The sequence below is a fragment of the Triturus cristatus genome, chromosome 1_2 (assembly GCF_964204655.1).
Source record: "Triturus cristatus chromosome 1_2, aTriCri1.1, whole genome shotgun sequence".
NCBI classification, from domain to species: domain Eukaryota; kingdom Metazoa; phylum Chordata; class Amphibia; order Caudata; family Salamandridae; genus Triturus; species Triturus cristatus.
Window position 1 is genome coordinate 964,643,427 of NC_140580.1, and position 17,234 is coordinate 964,660,660.

The following is a 17,234-nucleotide window of genomic DNA, read 5'->3' on the forward strand; positions in this document are numbered from 1 at the left end:
GTCCACACTGGAATCCTTTGTTTTTAACTAAGGACTGAAAACACACCTGTTTCCTGGATGTATCAGCTAAAACCCTTCTTATATCTTCTGGCTTTTAATCCTTTTACTGTTAAGTTGCAGTTGATATGTTAATGACTGTGATATCTTATGAAAAAAAAAACTTTATTTAACTTTATATTCGGTATAGAAACAGCGAAAATAAAGTCAGATGAGTACAACTCAAGTTTTACTTGACAAGGCAATTTTCTTGTATTCAGTGAAATTGCTGATGTCAAAATAGTAGGGTGAGTTTACTTCAGTGTTTCATATTAAAAGTAGCACTGGGCGAAATTAAAAGTTTGCCTCTAAAGGTAAGAAAGTTCGTAACTTTCAAAGATGGATGAAAATGATCAATTCTGAAGGAGGCCTGGGTAAAATTTCCACTACGCCATTGTAATCTTACACAGTTTTGGTAATTTTGCTTTGCATTTGTAACTAGAAAATCCCCAAATTATGCTATTACGCCAAATCTCTTAATTATTCACAGTTTCTGGGAAAGATTTAGCGTGAATGCACAGGAATAACTCAAATGACCAGAATGTAATCCCCAACTGTTTGCAGCTCTAGTGTTTTTTGTGCTTATTTTTTTTAACATCAAATACGTCCTCAGAGCGCGAAAAAGTAGTGTGAAATGGCAATTTCACATTTCATGAAATTATGGATAATTTTGTATCATTTTTCTGAAATTTCACATAATTACGCAAAGCAAATTACATACATTTTGCACAATACTACTTTGCAGGAGATGGTAAGTACAGAGCTTGGAAGTTGGCAACAGGAAGAGGGTAAGCAGCTCTAAGTAATCTGCACACTGCCCCGAGCAGCAGCAGAATGTTCCCACTTTAGAGCAGAACCCAATTTCTGACAATGTCACAATATTTTCCCCTTACCCTTTTTACCCTTGTGTATTCAACATGGTTCGTAGTGAAATTTGTTTACTCCTTTCCTCTCAAATGAATAGGCTCAACTCTTTTTAAACTTTTTTAGTTTAACCAAAAGCTTTATTAAAATGTAATACAAATGTACAGATTTATCTGTTGTTTAGTGTGAAAATCCAGTTTATGAAATAGAATAACAGTAAAAGGAAGTAAGAAGTACTTAAAATGAATAATACTTAAAAATATAGAAAAGATAAACTGTACAATAAACCTATTAAGATAATATTATAATTCTGCACTTATGTATAATATTGCATTTTTTGTATTTTATGTTTGAAAGAAAAAGGAAGAAAAACAGAAGAGGATAGAGTAGAGATGAAAAGGGGAAGAGAAGAAGGAAGGAAAGGAAAAATAAGACAATATGAATACATATCTGTACATGTATAACATAATAAAACTTTATATCATATAATGGCCTCTTCCATATAGGGACTACATATCATATAACAACTTATCTAATAAAATAACAATGGTAAAGTAACTGTGATAATAAAAAAGAAAGGAAACAACACTCATGGGGGATGGAAAACCATAGTAGAATCCTTGGAGGGTTTAGACTTTTTGTTTAAGTAACCTATGGGCGGAGACCAAATAAGGTTTTTATTAATCATCAGTAATGTAGATGTAGATGTAGTCAATGGTTTATCAAGTCTATGATGGGAACAAAGACAATTCCACCAACTAGTAACATTTATTTCCTTGGCGTTTTTCCAATTGGATGAAATAACTTGAAAAGCAACGGCAAGTGACAGGCCCAGAAATGTACCTAATTTAGAGAGAACTGACCAGGGGAGCTTCCCAAAACAATACATTGGATATCAAAAGGGAAGTTATTGGAGCAAGAGTGGAAATAGTTCTACAAACCTACAGCCAAAAAGCTGTGGTGAGCAGACAGTGAAAAAACTTATGTAGATATGTGCAAGGGAGGGTTTTACAAGACCAACACTTATTTGAAAGATTTTGGTTGTATTTTGGCAAAGAAAGTGGGGTAATAAATAACCTATTATAAAAATAATAAAAGGTTTGTGTAGTGCTGGCATTAATAGGCTCAACTCCTAACTCTTGTTAAATAGCTTTTTTTTGCACCAGGGTGTTCTTCAAAATTTTCTAGAAGCATGCAAACACTTGGCCGTATTATTAGAAAAATAACAACTGCTTGGAATATAATAATGTTTTCTCCTCCTGGTGGAAATTGCCGAGCAGGAGGGAATGGCACATACTTATCCCTTTTATCCTGGGTGGGTAAGGAAAAAGAGCAAGGTGGCAGCTACCATATTTCCTGCTGCTAGATGGGGGTGTTGAGCAGAAAAGTCTCTGCTGGTTGAAGAGGAGGTTATGTGATGCTGAAGAGAGGAATCGATGATCCCTCCCAGAGAGTGGAAGGTGTTCCCCAAGAACCAGCTGTCATATCGGTCTCAGAGTCCTGCAAACATAGGACTCTTTTAGATTGGAGGAGGGTATAGTCTCACAGCTCCTCCTCAGTCACACTGTACTAATATGTGAGGTCAGGGTTATCAGTATGTGGGTCCTGATTATGATGCTGAGACCCCATGCAAATAGGGCCCTGTCCATCCCTCAACCTGAAAATGCCAGCTGGTTTGGGTTTTCCTACCACTAGACAATCACATGACAATTGCTCTCGTTTTTGTGATGAGGGCTTAGATTCTGTCAGGTGAGGCTATCCCAATTTAATATATGCCTTGACTGCTATTTTAATCTAGGTTTCCACCTAATCCTTCTGTATTTCAAAATGCTTTGCTAGTTCAGGTTAATTTGCAACAGGGGTCGTCCATGAAAGAAAGCAAATGCCCCATGAGCCCTACTCACTGGTCGCTCTAGGGTCGCAACAATGGTGTGGTGGAGGGGCAATTACGTTACATGCTCTGCAATTTCCAGGACCCCATGCTTCTTTTATAAAGTGTATTTATAGATTTTTAATTTTAAGCAATCCTACAGTCTTCATTAATAATGAGGCCACTTACGTGGCCATACCACTAGATGACTTCAGATGCAATTCTTTCTCTTTATTAACAATATGAAACAGGTATTTATGGCACCTGCCAAAAACAGAAGAAGCTTCAGAGGCCCCGTAATGCTTTCACCCCGCGCCCCATGTAATATTGAAGTATGATCCAACGATATTGTAATAAATCCAAAGGAGGTTTTATTTAAGAAGTCTTCTTGCAAAGCCTCATCCAACAGGTCCTTTAATCAGGTCCTTTCTCCCTTGAAAGTACACATTCCAATCTCTGGCATCTGCACAGATCTAAGGTTGATATCAGACCTCTGATGTCCGGGGAACAACCTTTAAAACGCAACTTTTACAACGCACTACTCTTACAACGCATTTTTTACAACGCAAAATCCATTACAACGCACTACACTTACAACGCATGACACTACAACGCATTTTTAAAAACTACCTTTACAACGCATTCCATTACAACGCGTACCATTACAACGCATAATATTACACTACACTATCCAACACTTACCTTACTGTTGCACCCCCTGGAGTTAGAATAGTAATTTTTACCCCTATACTATCCAACACTTACCCTACTGTTGCACCCCCTGGAGTTAGAATAGTAATTTTTACCCCTATACTATCCAACACTTACCCTACTGTTGCACCCCCTGGAGTTAGAATAGTAATTTTTACCCCTATACTATCCAACACTTACCCTACTGTTGCACCCCCTGGAGTTAGAATAGTAATTTTTATCCCTATACTATCCAACACTTACCCTACTGTTGCACCCCCTGGAGTTAGAATAGTAATTTTTACCCCTATACTATCCAACACTTACCCTACTGTTGCACTCCCTGGAGTTAGAATAGTAATTCTTACCCCTATACTATCCAACACTTACCCTACTGTTGCACCCCCTGGAGTTAGAATAGTAATTTTTACCCCTATACTATCCAACACTTACCCTACTGTTGCACCCCCTGGAGTTAGAATAGTAATTTTTACCCCTATACTATCCAACACTTACCCTACTGTTGCACCCCCTGGAGTTAGAATAGTAATTTTTACCCCTATACTATCCAACACTTACCCTACTGTTGCACCCCCTGGAGTTAGAATAGTAATTTTTACCCCTATACTATCCAACACTTACCCTACTGTTGCACCCCCTGGAGTTAGAATAGTAATTTTTACCCCTATACTATCCAACACTTACCCTACTGTTGCACCCCCTGGAGTTAGAATAGTAATTTTTACCCCTATACTATCCAACACTTACCCTACTGTTGCACCCCCTGGAGTTAGAATAGTAATTTTTACCCCTATACTATCCAACACTTACCCTACTGTTGCACCCCCTGGAGTTAGAATAGCAATTTTTACCCCTATACTATCCAACACTTACCCTACTGTTGCACCCCCTGGAGTTAGAATAGTAATTTTTACCCCTATACTATCCAACACTTACCCTACTGTTGCACCCCCTGGAGTTAGAATAGTAATTTTTACCCCTATACTATCCAACACTTACCCTACTGTTGCACCCCCTGGAGTTAGAATAGTCATTTTTACCCCTATACTATCTAATACTTACCTTAAATGCAATTTACTATTATGCGTTGTAATGGTATGCGTTGTAAAGGTAGTTTTTAAAAATGCGTTGTAGTGTCATGCGTTGTAAGTGTAGTGCGTTGTAATGGATTTTGCGTTGTAAAAAATGCGTTGTAAGTGCATGCGTTGTAAAAGTGTGCGTTGTAACGACATACATCCCTGATGTCCACACCAGGTTATGTGACAGTAGAGTAGTCTAGGATACCACGCACCACAAGGCCTTCTGACGAAACTGGTCTGCTCCATCCCCTTCAGAGGGCGGTGAAAGGTCCTACTTTCGATGGAGGCGCACCCAACATGTTCATCAAGAGGAACACCCATTTGGTAGAACGGAACCTAAAATGGATGGTAGTAGACAACCACCCTAATTTAATTCAAAGCATGGTAGTGCTACCCACACAAAGGAAGAAAGCTCCCGGGGAATGAGGGATGTGTTGTATGTGGGACCTAAAAGTGGAACCCCACATTAGGAGTTCACTAAGTGAATCTATAGTTGCACCAGCGGCCCTCCATGCCAACACGGCATGGTGGTGAAACTTCTACCATAAACTTTTATCACCAGAGGCAGCTTTCACCGGTTTAGGAGGGAGTCTCCCTAGCAGAAAATACCTGGAGTATCAGAGGGCAGCTCTAAATTTGGGAGCCCAACAGCTGCCAGTCTGGTGGAAGCAATTCCTCTGCTAAACTAGTGACTGTTTTAGCCAGGCCACTAAGTCTTAAATGAACAACTTAGTTTTGTGATCAACACACGTTTCTCTAATGATCTGGATAATCTTTTTTTTAAGGACAATGTCCACAGAAATACAGTCGTACATTTAGTGGCCATTGCACCTGCTGCACCAATGGAAGCTCCGCCCCTGCACACATACACAAGGAGCTTCTTCTCCTCCTGAATGAACAAGTGCAATCTCTCAGCAAACTTCTTAGTTTTACCCACAGCAACTCACCCATTTGGTAGCGTGGGGTAAGCCCACAAGGCTGTACTTGGCAGTGCAGATGAATCAAGGATGAGCATGGTACAGATGAAGCAACTTTTAGCGTAATTTTGGCAGTATGTGCCAAAATTAGAGTAAGATGTATTAAACAATAAATGTAAAAAAACATGGACAATTGCTCTGGAACTGCTAATCAGAAACACAAAAAACTAAATAAGCAATCAAATATCAGTGGACCAATTTATAAAGATTTCTCCACAGACTAATGCTTGGTAAAGCCACATATTTATTACCCATGTTTACATCTCACATGATTGACAAAGATTGAAACAGGATGTGTAAGACCATGCACTTAAGTATGATTTTTGAGTGTGCAATGTACACACGCGTGTGTACTCTAAACATACATAGTTTGTAATTTACTGGTGGTTTCCCAGAGAAGCGTCACAGGAGATATCCGGGAAATAAAGTACAAATGAGGTGAACGGCCACACCGTGACAGCTTTGTGTATATTTGCAAACATTTTACAATGCATGACTCACAATGGTCTGTATATCTAATTTGAACTGAAAGTAAAGGCATAAGTATGGTTGGAAGTATGGGAATTTTTTCAGGCGACGTAGATTGAGCATAGGAAGGGGAAATGTGCAATGAAAAAAATATTTAATAGCATAATGAATTCCACAAACATTCAAGCGAACGGCATTTGTACTGTAGACTGTTTTGAGTGCACATTCAGAGGGACAATAACAGGAAAGAGACGACATTTTAAAGGAATAGTATAGTATATACTTGTATTAGTAATAATTACTTTGAAAAAATATACACGCATAAACCAGAAATGTTTGGAATTCATTTATTTATTTATTTATTTATTTAAAGGTTTTGTAGAGCGCATAGTAACCCTAGAGCATCCCAGCGCTAAACCCGAGACTCCATTGGTTTCAGCCGCGGAGGGGGTTATGATTGAGGAAAAAGGAGGGTCTTTAGAGTTCCCAACAGGTGCACGTTATGCATAGGTCTGCTAAACACTGGGAAGTGTTCTGATTTACAATTTTGAAACTTCCCTTTAAACATTTGTAAACTTCATGAAGAAAAAAAAACCCCCAAAAAACCCACAAGGGACAGCTACTGAAACATGCTGGGGTAGCGAGAAACATTCCAACTGCTGCAAGCAGCACCTCATGGTAACTACGGGGTGTAACAACTTGGCAGTGGCCCATCATCATACTCAAAGCGCTCTCTCCCAACCAGCCCCTGCCTCCCCCGCCCCTTTGTGACTAATGTATTCGGCACTGTTCCTTGCCTCTGTCACCGGCACACTTACCTGGATGAAAGGACTGATGTTTGCTGGTTGCCATAACAATCTACTGCTCTGGATGCCCCTCAAAAGGACTAGTTAGGGGAAATAATCCTGTCATTGCCAAGGGAAATGTTTCTTAACTTAAACTGAACTCTGCATGCATAGTAAAACTTAGCACCCCCTAATTATAACCACATGTGGGAGTAAAGTTTACATGGTGTAGTTTATGAGTGTTTCTAAATCAGATGACGTGATGTAAAAATAAAATTAAAATAACTTTAAAACTTTTGTTAAAAATTAAAATTAATTTCAATGTATTCTACACATAAAGTTTAACAACATTTAATACAAATTAATACAAATTAAATAAAAATACAAATAGAAATTTTACTTACGTTCAAATTTAAAAAAAATTGTTCTTTAAGAAAAATTATCTATAAATATATTTTAATGAATTAGTAATTTAATACACATTTATCTGAATGAGTTAATGTGCTGTAACATTATATTTTAACAGTATTAGCTTTATAATCAACATTTTAAATAGTTTTATCATTATAATTTATATTAAAATATGTGTAATATTTTTTAAAGAATAGTTAACTTTTATTGGAGAAGAGTAATTCAGTTTAAAAAGTTTCCCTCTACTTTTCCATAGGGATATCTTTCAAACAATGGTGCTGTTCTCCACCTATGTGTGAAAATTTACTAGTAGTAACTTACAATTGTAAATCTTGTTGCATGCGGCTCCACCAGGGGGAAGAGATATGTAATTCTACAGTTAGTAAAATAATGTAGATTTACACCCAGCTGCAGGAGTCTCAGAGACCCGATTCTGTGGAGGGCAGCCTCTCTCTGAGATGATCTTAAAGTAGAGAGTAAGCACATTGATCTGTTCCAGGACTGTGGCTCTGCAACCCTACAGAAGAGGCAGAAGCTGCAGGGAATCTATAGAGATCTGAAGGAAGTAAGAGCAGAGTCTGACACAAAGAACAAGATATACTTGTCCTCAAGTGTGGCAGCAGCACAATCATTCCTGAACAGACTGAAGTCAACGAACGAATTATAGTGAGAAGGCTTTATCTGTGATTCTTATGACTGAAAAGAGTTTGAACTTGCACCTTCTAATGCTCTGCTGCCATTACAAGAATCAGGACTGTACAAGCACAGTGTTACATAAGTACTTCAATGACCAGTGATCAGCCTGAGGAGCTTGCTTTCCCCACCCCTTCTACACACCCACCCTCTAATTCTCTTTTATTCTACCCAGGGTTGGGCTGGGACAGCAAATGGGCCCAGGTACCAACATAAAAGTTGGCTACATTAGTGAACTAGCTGAAACGAAATGGCCCATGTTTGCCAATCAGACGGTTTTAAGCTCGCCAAGTCTCACTGTATAAGTGTTTTGCAAGATATGGAAGACTGCAGGGATTTCAGCTTGCAGGCAATACATGTTTTAATATTGGGGAAATCAACAGTAAAACCAGGTCCATCAGACCTTAAAACAGGCCTAGACACAGCCACAAAATAGGTCCAAGCACTGACATGTCAGACCAGCCTGTCGGGCACAGCCTGATTGCCCTTAGGCTAGTCTGACTCTGATACTACCCTTTGCCATTTCTCTTCCCATACAGATCTTCCCTTTCCCTCTCCCTTTCATCAAACTTCTTTTTCTTCAAAAAACTTCCAACAACCGTATGAAGGGGACCCTGGTTGCTGGAACTCTGGTGGTATCACCATTTTGTAATGTTTTAATACCCTGAATAAAAGGATTTAAACCTCAGAGATTTTACCATGACACAATGTCAATCATTCTTCCAATGACAGTTGTTACCCTTTCACAATTACCTGTGCTGGAAGAAAACAAGCATTTGCTATGCCAATAGGTCTGGATTTATGATTGGAAATTGCTTCATCATTGATTAGTGAGTAGGCCTGGGCTAAATTTCCGTTCCGCTCGCGGAAATTGCGATAATTTGACATTTTCGCGTTCCGTGGAGAGCGCGAAAATGTCAAAATTTCCGCATTCCGCAGCTTAGCGATAATTTGTTTCTTGTTCGCGCTGTAAAATAATACATTCTCGCGCGATCGCCTTACCTGAATCCCCGCGTTCTCCGACAAGTTTTCCCGATCCGGTCGCGTTCTCCACGAGATGTTGGATTGTTGGATTGTTGGTAGCCATTTGCGCTGTCTCGTGACAGTTCGCGCCCGCAGTAATGTCATTGGTCGCGCGATCACGTCTTTCTTCTCGCGATCATGCACCGCGAGAAGAGTGAAAACAAGATGGCCGCGCCCGCGAGCAACCGCATGGGTAGGTTGGCGAGCCGCGACCATGCAGAAAATACCGCGAACGGGCGGGAAAAAAACTTCCGCATCTTCGCGATATTTCCGCGTGTTTGCGGAGATTTGTAACATTTTCGCGATATTTTGCAAAAGTCACTTTCGCAAATTCCGCCCACCCCTATTAGTGAGTATGCCTGTGTGGTAGTGTGAATGAGTTGAGTGAGTGAAAGCAATAATGAGTCAAAGAAGGGATGGATGAGTCAGTGAATAGATGAATGCCTGGATAGATGGATAAATGGCTTTATGAGTGCATGACTGAGGAATAGACGGGTGCACACCTAAATCTGCAGTGCATGGACTGATGAATAGACGGGTGCACAACTAAATTTGCAGTGGGCACAATCCAAAATCCGTGGAGTTGCATGGTTCCACTTTGAGAATATAGTGAGAGATTGTGTAAATGCAGTAGCTTAAAGCATTGACAGTGCAAGAGGTGAGTGGCACTGGGCACACAGATGTGGGATGTTTTCTGCACCCCGATTATAGCAGCATTTTACTACCCGACTGGGAGTATTGGGACATTAATCATGGTCCATTAGGGACCTCAACACTTTTGCCATGCCACTGTGTGAGGGATGGCGAGAATGTACTGGGATGTCATTGTGAAACTGTGGAAAGTAGCGTGAGAGTTAGGAGATTGACACCTGATTGCACATGAATAATCCTGAGGGTGTGGTGAGTGTGAAGGAGAGTGAGAGTATACATGTATGAACGAATATTGCTAATTTACTGCCGGTTCAAAGAAACGTCTGCTCAACAGCGGTATTGGTTCAACACATTTCCCCATAGATATAGAATGAGTAGAACATCTTGATACATCTGACACCAAGGAGCTCATTACGGTAGCAGGCAGTCGCACTGCTGCCCGCTATCACGTCAGTCAGGAGACCGACCAACAGGCAGGTGGTGGTCCGGCCACCCAATTCGGATGAGACCACCGTGCTGGTGGTTGGGAAATTGTGATTTACATTGCGGCTTGAGCTGCGGCCCAGGAAAGGCCCGCAGCACAAGCTGAATTGTGAAAGAGCACTTTGTGCACATCCATGCACCGTGTGCTAGGCACCATGCGGTGCATGGCACATGGTGCATGAATGTGCGTGGGGGCTACGTGTCCCCCAGGGCCAATTTACAGTGGCCCAAAATGGACAGGGGCCATGCTTGGGGCCTCCAAAGTCCATTTCCGGCAGCGTTTTCATGGTGTTCGAACCGCCATGAAAAGTCTGTCAAAAAGGGACATTGTAATCCCTAGGTGGTGCCTAAGCAAAAACACTTAGGACATTAAAACAGATTGGGATGTGGTGAAAGAATGCCTCTGCGGCCACTGCTGCTCAATGCTACGTCAGCCCAGGACACAGGTTGACTGCAAGCTGGGCTGGAAAATCTCAAAAATATTCAGCAGAAGTAGAAGAGGTGTGGTGGTAGTATTAATGAATATAAAGAGGTAGCCCTTGCTGGAAACGTGGTGGGTCAAGAAACAGCTTGTTTAAATAAAGTTAAAAATTAATTAAAAAGGGTGCGTGGATCTGCAAGGGTTCCAAACAAAATCACATTATAGACATTTTTGCACCAGAAGTGTTGTATGCACAGCCATCAATAGTGGTGACCAACCAACCCATCACAAAATGGAGCTTCTACCTTTAAACAAAATGAGGCAAACCAGATGTCAGAGCAGGCTCAGCGGGTTTACAGGCACCATGGACTCCTGATGAGCATTTTCCCAGTGGGTTGGAACCATGGGGGCTGGTTTCGAAAGACCAAGGCTCCTGCTGGTGCCTCTGTCACTTTCCCCAGCTCCCTGAGATTAACTGCAGAAGGCACAGCACCTCCAAGAGAGAGAGGGAGAGGAATGGAGAGAGAGAGAGAGAGAGAGATGGGAAAAGAACAAGAGATCAGAGAAAGAGAAGAGAGAGGGGAGAGGAGAAAGAGAGAGAGAGAGAGAGAGAGAGAGAGAGAGAGAGAGAGAGAGAGAGAGAAAGAGAGATAAATGAGTGGCGGAAGGGAGTGAGGCTAGTTCAAGCATCTTTGCTTAGGTTGCTTTTGGTTCCCAGTCCAGCCCAGAGGGCAGGTCCGACGTTATTAAAAAATGCTGTAGCCATATTAGAATCCAATCTGTCCCTACGGCACAGAATAATTTGTAAAGAATAAGTGCTGGTCCCAATTTTTTCTTGAAAGCAATCGTCTGGCACTGCTTGTTATAAGGGAAACAGGTTACCAAGGTTGTCTAGTCTTGATTTCATTTCATACCTATTTAATCCACCACCACACACTCACTACCCTTTTGTCTCACTCTTACAGGGTCTTTTACATCCTGCTTTCTCTTTGTTCCCCTTTTCTTCTATTTCTCTTCCTCCTTCTTTCCTTCCTTTTCTGCCTTTCTCTCTCTTGTATGGGTCAAAGCCCGATAAAAAAATAAGTCGCAGTACCCAAAAATGAATGCCAGTGGGCTCCACATGCCACCACCAGCTCAAATTAAGCATTGCCCTTTGCAGTGGCATGTAAAGATGCCAAAGAACAAGTGCCACCAAAAATGCAGTTGTGTTGAAAATTGAAAAATGGACACCTACTGTGCCACAGCACAGGTGCCTAACAGAATAATGATTTCGCTCCCCCATCTTAACAACAGAAACAATGCATGCAGCCTAAGCACAATATACCTATTGTGCAAGTAAATACATTAATGTGTACTTTACTTGTTTACCAAATTAAATCAACTATTTTCTCTGTTGTATTTACGATTCAGCTCCCCAATATAGCGTCAGAGCTGAACAAACACCTCAAGCTTTCATTACTAAATTTTAGCCACAATGACAGGAGGCTTCCAATTGCCAGTAATTGTTTGTAATTGGAGACGTTCCAGTTTTCATTCATACTTTGTAACTAGTAGTTTTAATGTGCTAATACTATATCTTGTAAACGGGGCTTTCATTGAAAAAACTGTAGGCTGCTAATGTTCAGCTGTACTTTCTAGCAAATGACTACATTCTTTGATACATCGTAAGCAGCAGTTCAATCAACAGAAGCTCATCACAGATGCCCACCTTTCCCATACCCTAACTTGCAGGTCAACACAGCATTTTAGGCGATATCATCCCAGGATCTCTACTGTCCACTGATTGTAAAGTAGGTGTGTGCGAAATTTATGTAATTTTTTTTTTGTGTAACTATGTAAAATTTATGAACAATTTCTGAAAAATGACACAAAATTACGTGTCTAAGCAGATTCACGTGCCACCAGGAATGCCATAATTGGCTGGCTGCAACCTGAGTCGAAAGTTGCAGCTGCCTTTTTACCTATCAGGAAACAGTCACCAGAGGTGAAAAATAATCAAAAAGGCATTAGAAAGGGTCAGGGTAGAGGTACACTGACCTAATGGGTGCAATATAGGGGTCTGTGAGGGACCCCTGATTGGCAAGAAAATGCCTCTTAGTGATTTTTTTCCACATGCATGAATCCACTGATCCACTGCGATGCTCAGCACGGCCCCCTTGTAAACTCGCTGTGGATTAGTGAATTTGGACGTAAATTAAAAAAACTACAACCACTCACTGAGATACTCATACATCCACTCACAGACACTCAGTCAGAGACGAGAGCAGACACTCAAATATCCACTCAGAGACTCACTCAATCACACAAGACACATACCCACACAGATACTCACACACTTACTCACAGACACACTAAGACACTCATGCACCCACTCACACACCCATACAGACACTCATACACCCACTCACAAACCCACTCAGACACCCACACCCACTCACAGTCCCACTCAGACACTCATGCACCCACTCACAGACCCCCATGGACACTCACTCACTCACAGGCCTACTCAGATACTCACACACCCACTCACAGACCCACACAGACACTCACACACTAACTCAGACACTCACCCACCCACTCACATACCCACACAGACACTCAGACAACCACTCACTGACTCATTCAGACTTTTACTCACCCACTTACAAACCCATGTATCCAATCACACAACCACTTACAGACTCACACAGGTGCTGACAGACCCATTCAGTCACCCACACAGGTACTCATACACCCATTCACATACCCATGCAGGCACTCACACACCCACTCACAGACCCACTCAGACACTCACACACCTAGTCATAGACCCACACAGCCACTCACACACCCACTTACATACCCACTCAGACACTCACATACCCATTCCCAGACCCACTCAGACACTCGCACATTCACTCAGACATTCTCACACCCACACACAGATCCACACAGACACTCAAACACCCAATCACAGACCCACTCAGACACACACACTCCAATTCCCAGACCCACTCAGACACTCAGAGACCCACACAGACACTCACACACCCACTCACAGACCCACTCAGACACACACACACCCAGGCATAGACCCACACAGACACTCACCCACCCACTTACATACCCACTCAGACACTCACATACCCATTCCCAGACCCACTCAGACACTCGCACATTCACTCAGACATTCTCACACCCACACACAGATCCACACAGACACTCAAACACCCAATCACAGACCCACTTACACTCATTTACTTTCCTAATAGGAATGAGGTTCAATACTTATCAATCACATTTGATCAGCTAAATGGTGTAAAGAAGATTGGAATGTGCATTAAATGCTTTTTTGCTTGTGAAAGACTTGTATGTTCAGTGGATGCAATTTCTAGTTTCTTTGGAATCATTTCATAATATTGATAGTAGTCTGTTTCAGGAAGGTATGTCATATCTAGAATTTTCTTGATTTAGATCATTGTCCGGAATGTATTTGGTTGCTTTTGATGACAGCAAAGTAAGTGATGATCCAAGTTGTGTTAAAGAATATAATTGATTAAGAAATGCTTATGACCCTAATTTAGGCCAGTGTCCCATTTATAAAAAAAGTATCATCTGTCCAAAGGGAAAGCGTACATAGGATTGCACTGATGTTGTTGAAAAGAAGGAAGAGATGGACACCAAGATAGCTGTTAAGAAGAAAGAAATTGATAATGAGGAAGATATTCTTGGTTACCAGTTGTCAAACCCTCCTGGATGCTGATATTGTTCGAATTGTACTGTTTCAATTACCTCATGTTGTATATGCAAAAACCACAGAAGAGATTGTGTTCTGCAGTGTGTGCTTTGTTTCAACGTTTACTTACTGATAGGATGATAACACATTGTGCTTCAAGTATTTGAGATCTTGTAGATGTATGTAGTGAATCAGTTGATAATGGTTATCCTTGGAGTTTTAGAAGAAGAAGAAATATGTATTAATGAATTATTTGGACTTACTTACTCATGGAACCATGAGTGTGAAGATTGCTCCTTCAGATCAACTACAGAAATGATTTCTGTATTTAACACTACCAGATTGCAAAATCGTGTCTTTTGACAGATTATTCAAACAAGCTGCACAAAAAAATTCCTGCCCAAATTGCCAATCAGATCTTATGTCATCATTATGTCTAGGAAGAAGTGGGAAACATCTTGTTTTAATGCTGCAACGATGCAGAGCTGATGCAAGTAATTTGGAAGCATAGATTACAAATTTCAGAGCTGGATAATTATCTATTGCTGGAAGAAGTATACTACCATTGCTATTATAATGCATGACAGGGTTTGTGTCACATCTGGATTCTATACTGTCTACTTAAAAATGAAAAATTGTTGGAAAGAATGTAATGGTAGCAACCACAAATCCAAGCAAAGATTGTCTTATGAGCTACCAAATTCATATCTTTTGCTTCTTGAACCTAAGTTCAAAGGATGATTACAACTGAAAAAATTAAGTAGTATTACAGCAGAGCAGCGATACTATTTTTACTACATGAGATGACAGGTGACACAACGCACATTAAAATAAGGACTTCAAGCACATGTATTGCAGATACTCCCTGTATTACAAACTATTAATGTGATGTTTGCAGTCTCTGCGCAGCTCTCCATTAGGGGTGTACTTTTGGGCGAAACACGTGAACTTGGCGATTGCTCGCCGAAGTTCGAATCCCACTTTCGGTAAATGTATATGTATTTATATAGCGCTTGTGACCATGATCAATTTGTGTCATTGAGGGCAAATTACTTCCACCGTGTGTGCCTCAAACTGAATTACATGTCATAAAAACATGTTTAAGGAGGGCAGAGCGGAGCGGAGCTGAATTCCACAGAGTTTTTAGGTAACTCTGTGGAGTTCCGCGTAGTGGCACTCTGCCAACTCCACCCATGCTTACCACTAAGACACCCAGACACACACTGATACAACCAATGACAAATCCATCTACACTCAATTACAACCACTGACACACCCAGCCACACATCGATACAGTCACTGACACAGCCAACCAACCACTAATGCAAGTACTAACTCACAGAGGCGCACAACTATGCAGATACAGACACACCTAGGCATACACTAATGCAGACACTGACACACCCAGCCAAACACTAATGCATCCAATAAGACAACCAGGCACACACTGATGCATCCCCTGAAACACTAAAGGACAAACCAATACAATCACTGACACACCCTGGCATACACCAATGCAGACACTGACACACCCAGCCAAACAATAATACATCCGATAACACACCCAAGCACACACTGGTGCATACACTACCAAACACAGGCATACACCGATGCATACAGTGACACACCAAGGGACGTATCAATGCAGACACTGACGCATTAAAAACACAGAGTTAGCTCTGTTTGACCAGGTGGTGGTTCAAAAAAGAACCATTTTATTTCCTAGAAGGGTTTTATTAACAGCTTTTTCCTTTTTTATATTTTTCTTATCAAAATGTAAACAGCGTAGTAAAATGGATAAGGTAAAGGAAAGGGTAAGGGAAGTGGTGATGTTTCTTCACTGTATTCAATAATCCACCCGCAGAAGACATATTTATGGTGACAAGGGTATGGCATTCTGCACGGTGATTAACCATGTCAATTAGTTCTTCACAGGCAGCTGGTATAGGGATGACTGCAGGCAAGGCTTGTTCTTTTATGGCTTGTGCAGACTGAGGTTTACTGTCCTTCTCCACTTGCTTTCTCCCACATACTGCAGTTGTAGACCTGCTCGTGAATGGTTTTTAGGTGCTTCCCGGTGGAACTAGTTCCATGTGAATACTTCTTTGCAGTGCCTCTGGATAACGGCTTGCCACAAATATTGCACTGCACATATTTAGCTGAAACCATCTTTTCTCCTAAAAGTAGTGTAAAGTGCTTACAAGCATCACTTTGTTTTTTGGGAGGTGGTGAATCTTCACCCTCATCTTCAACAGGTTGTGGATCTTCTTCCAGGTGAGAAGATGAAACTGAAGCCATTGCAAGAAGTAATCCATTAAAGTGAAAAAAGTCTTGACAACTACTGGTTATCAATCCTTTCTCTAGAATGTGCACCAGAGAAAGAACTGATTGTGGGTGTGATTTTACATGTACATGGGTGGAGTCCTATTGTACCCAATCAAAAAGCAAGGTTTGGGTGCGTTATTCATGAATCTAGCCCGTAGATTTGTGGTTTCGTGTAATTCGCAAAATGAGTAACTTCCTTGAAAAACTGATATAGGATGCCATACATATACTTATAAATATGTTCACATTGGGGGCATGGCCCAGCTGGCGACTTAGATGTCCGCTTGACTCAAAAGCTCCGGAGCTGTCGCCGATAAATTTCTACCCACCGGCGCATCTATGATATGAGGCGGACATCTGCGCGATGCTGGGGACGTGAGGTGAGCCAGAGTTCACTGACGCATCGGGCTGAACAGAGCTGGCAGCGATCCCTTCAACAGCATCACTTGTTGCAGCGGGACTCTGGTTGCCTCGCTACTGACATCGGCACTACTGCCCCGCAGATAGAGGGCATGTGATTCATCGTGCTGGTGGCTGACGCGGCACTCATCTACTGAGACTAATGGCGATAAGAGGCAAGACATAGGGTTGTGCTGCAACGCGGCGGACCGCGTTTTAATCGCCCCACAGTGCACGGCTGTTTACTGACTGCGACACCCCTGAGGCACACATGGGGCATCTATTAACTTGCATACAATGTGTCCCAGAAAGCGGAATTGCCT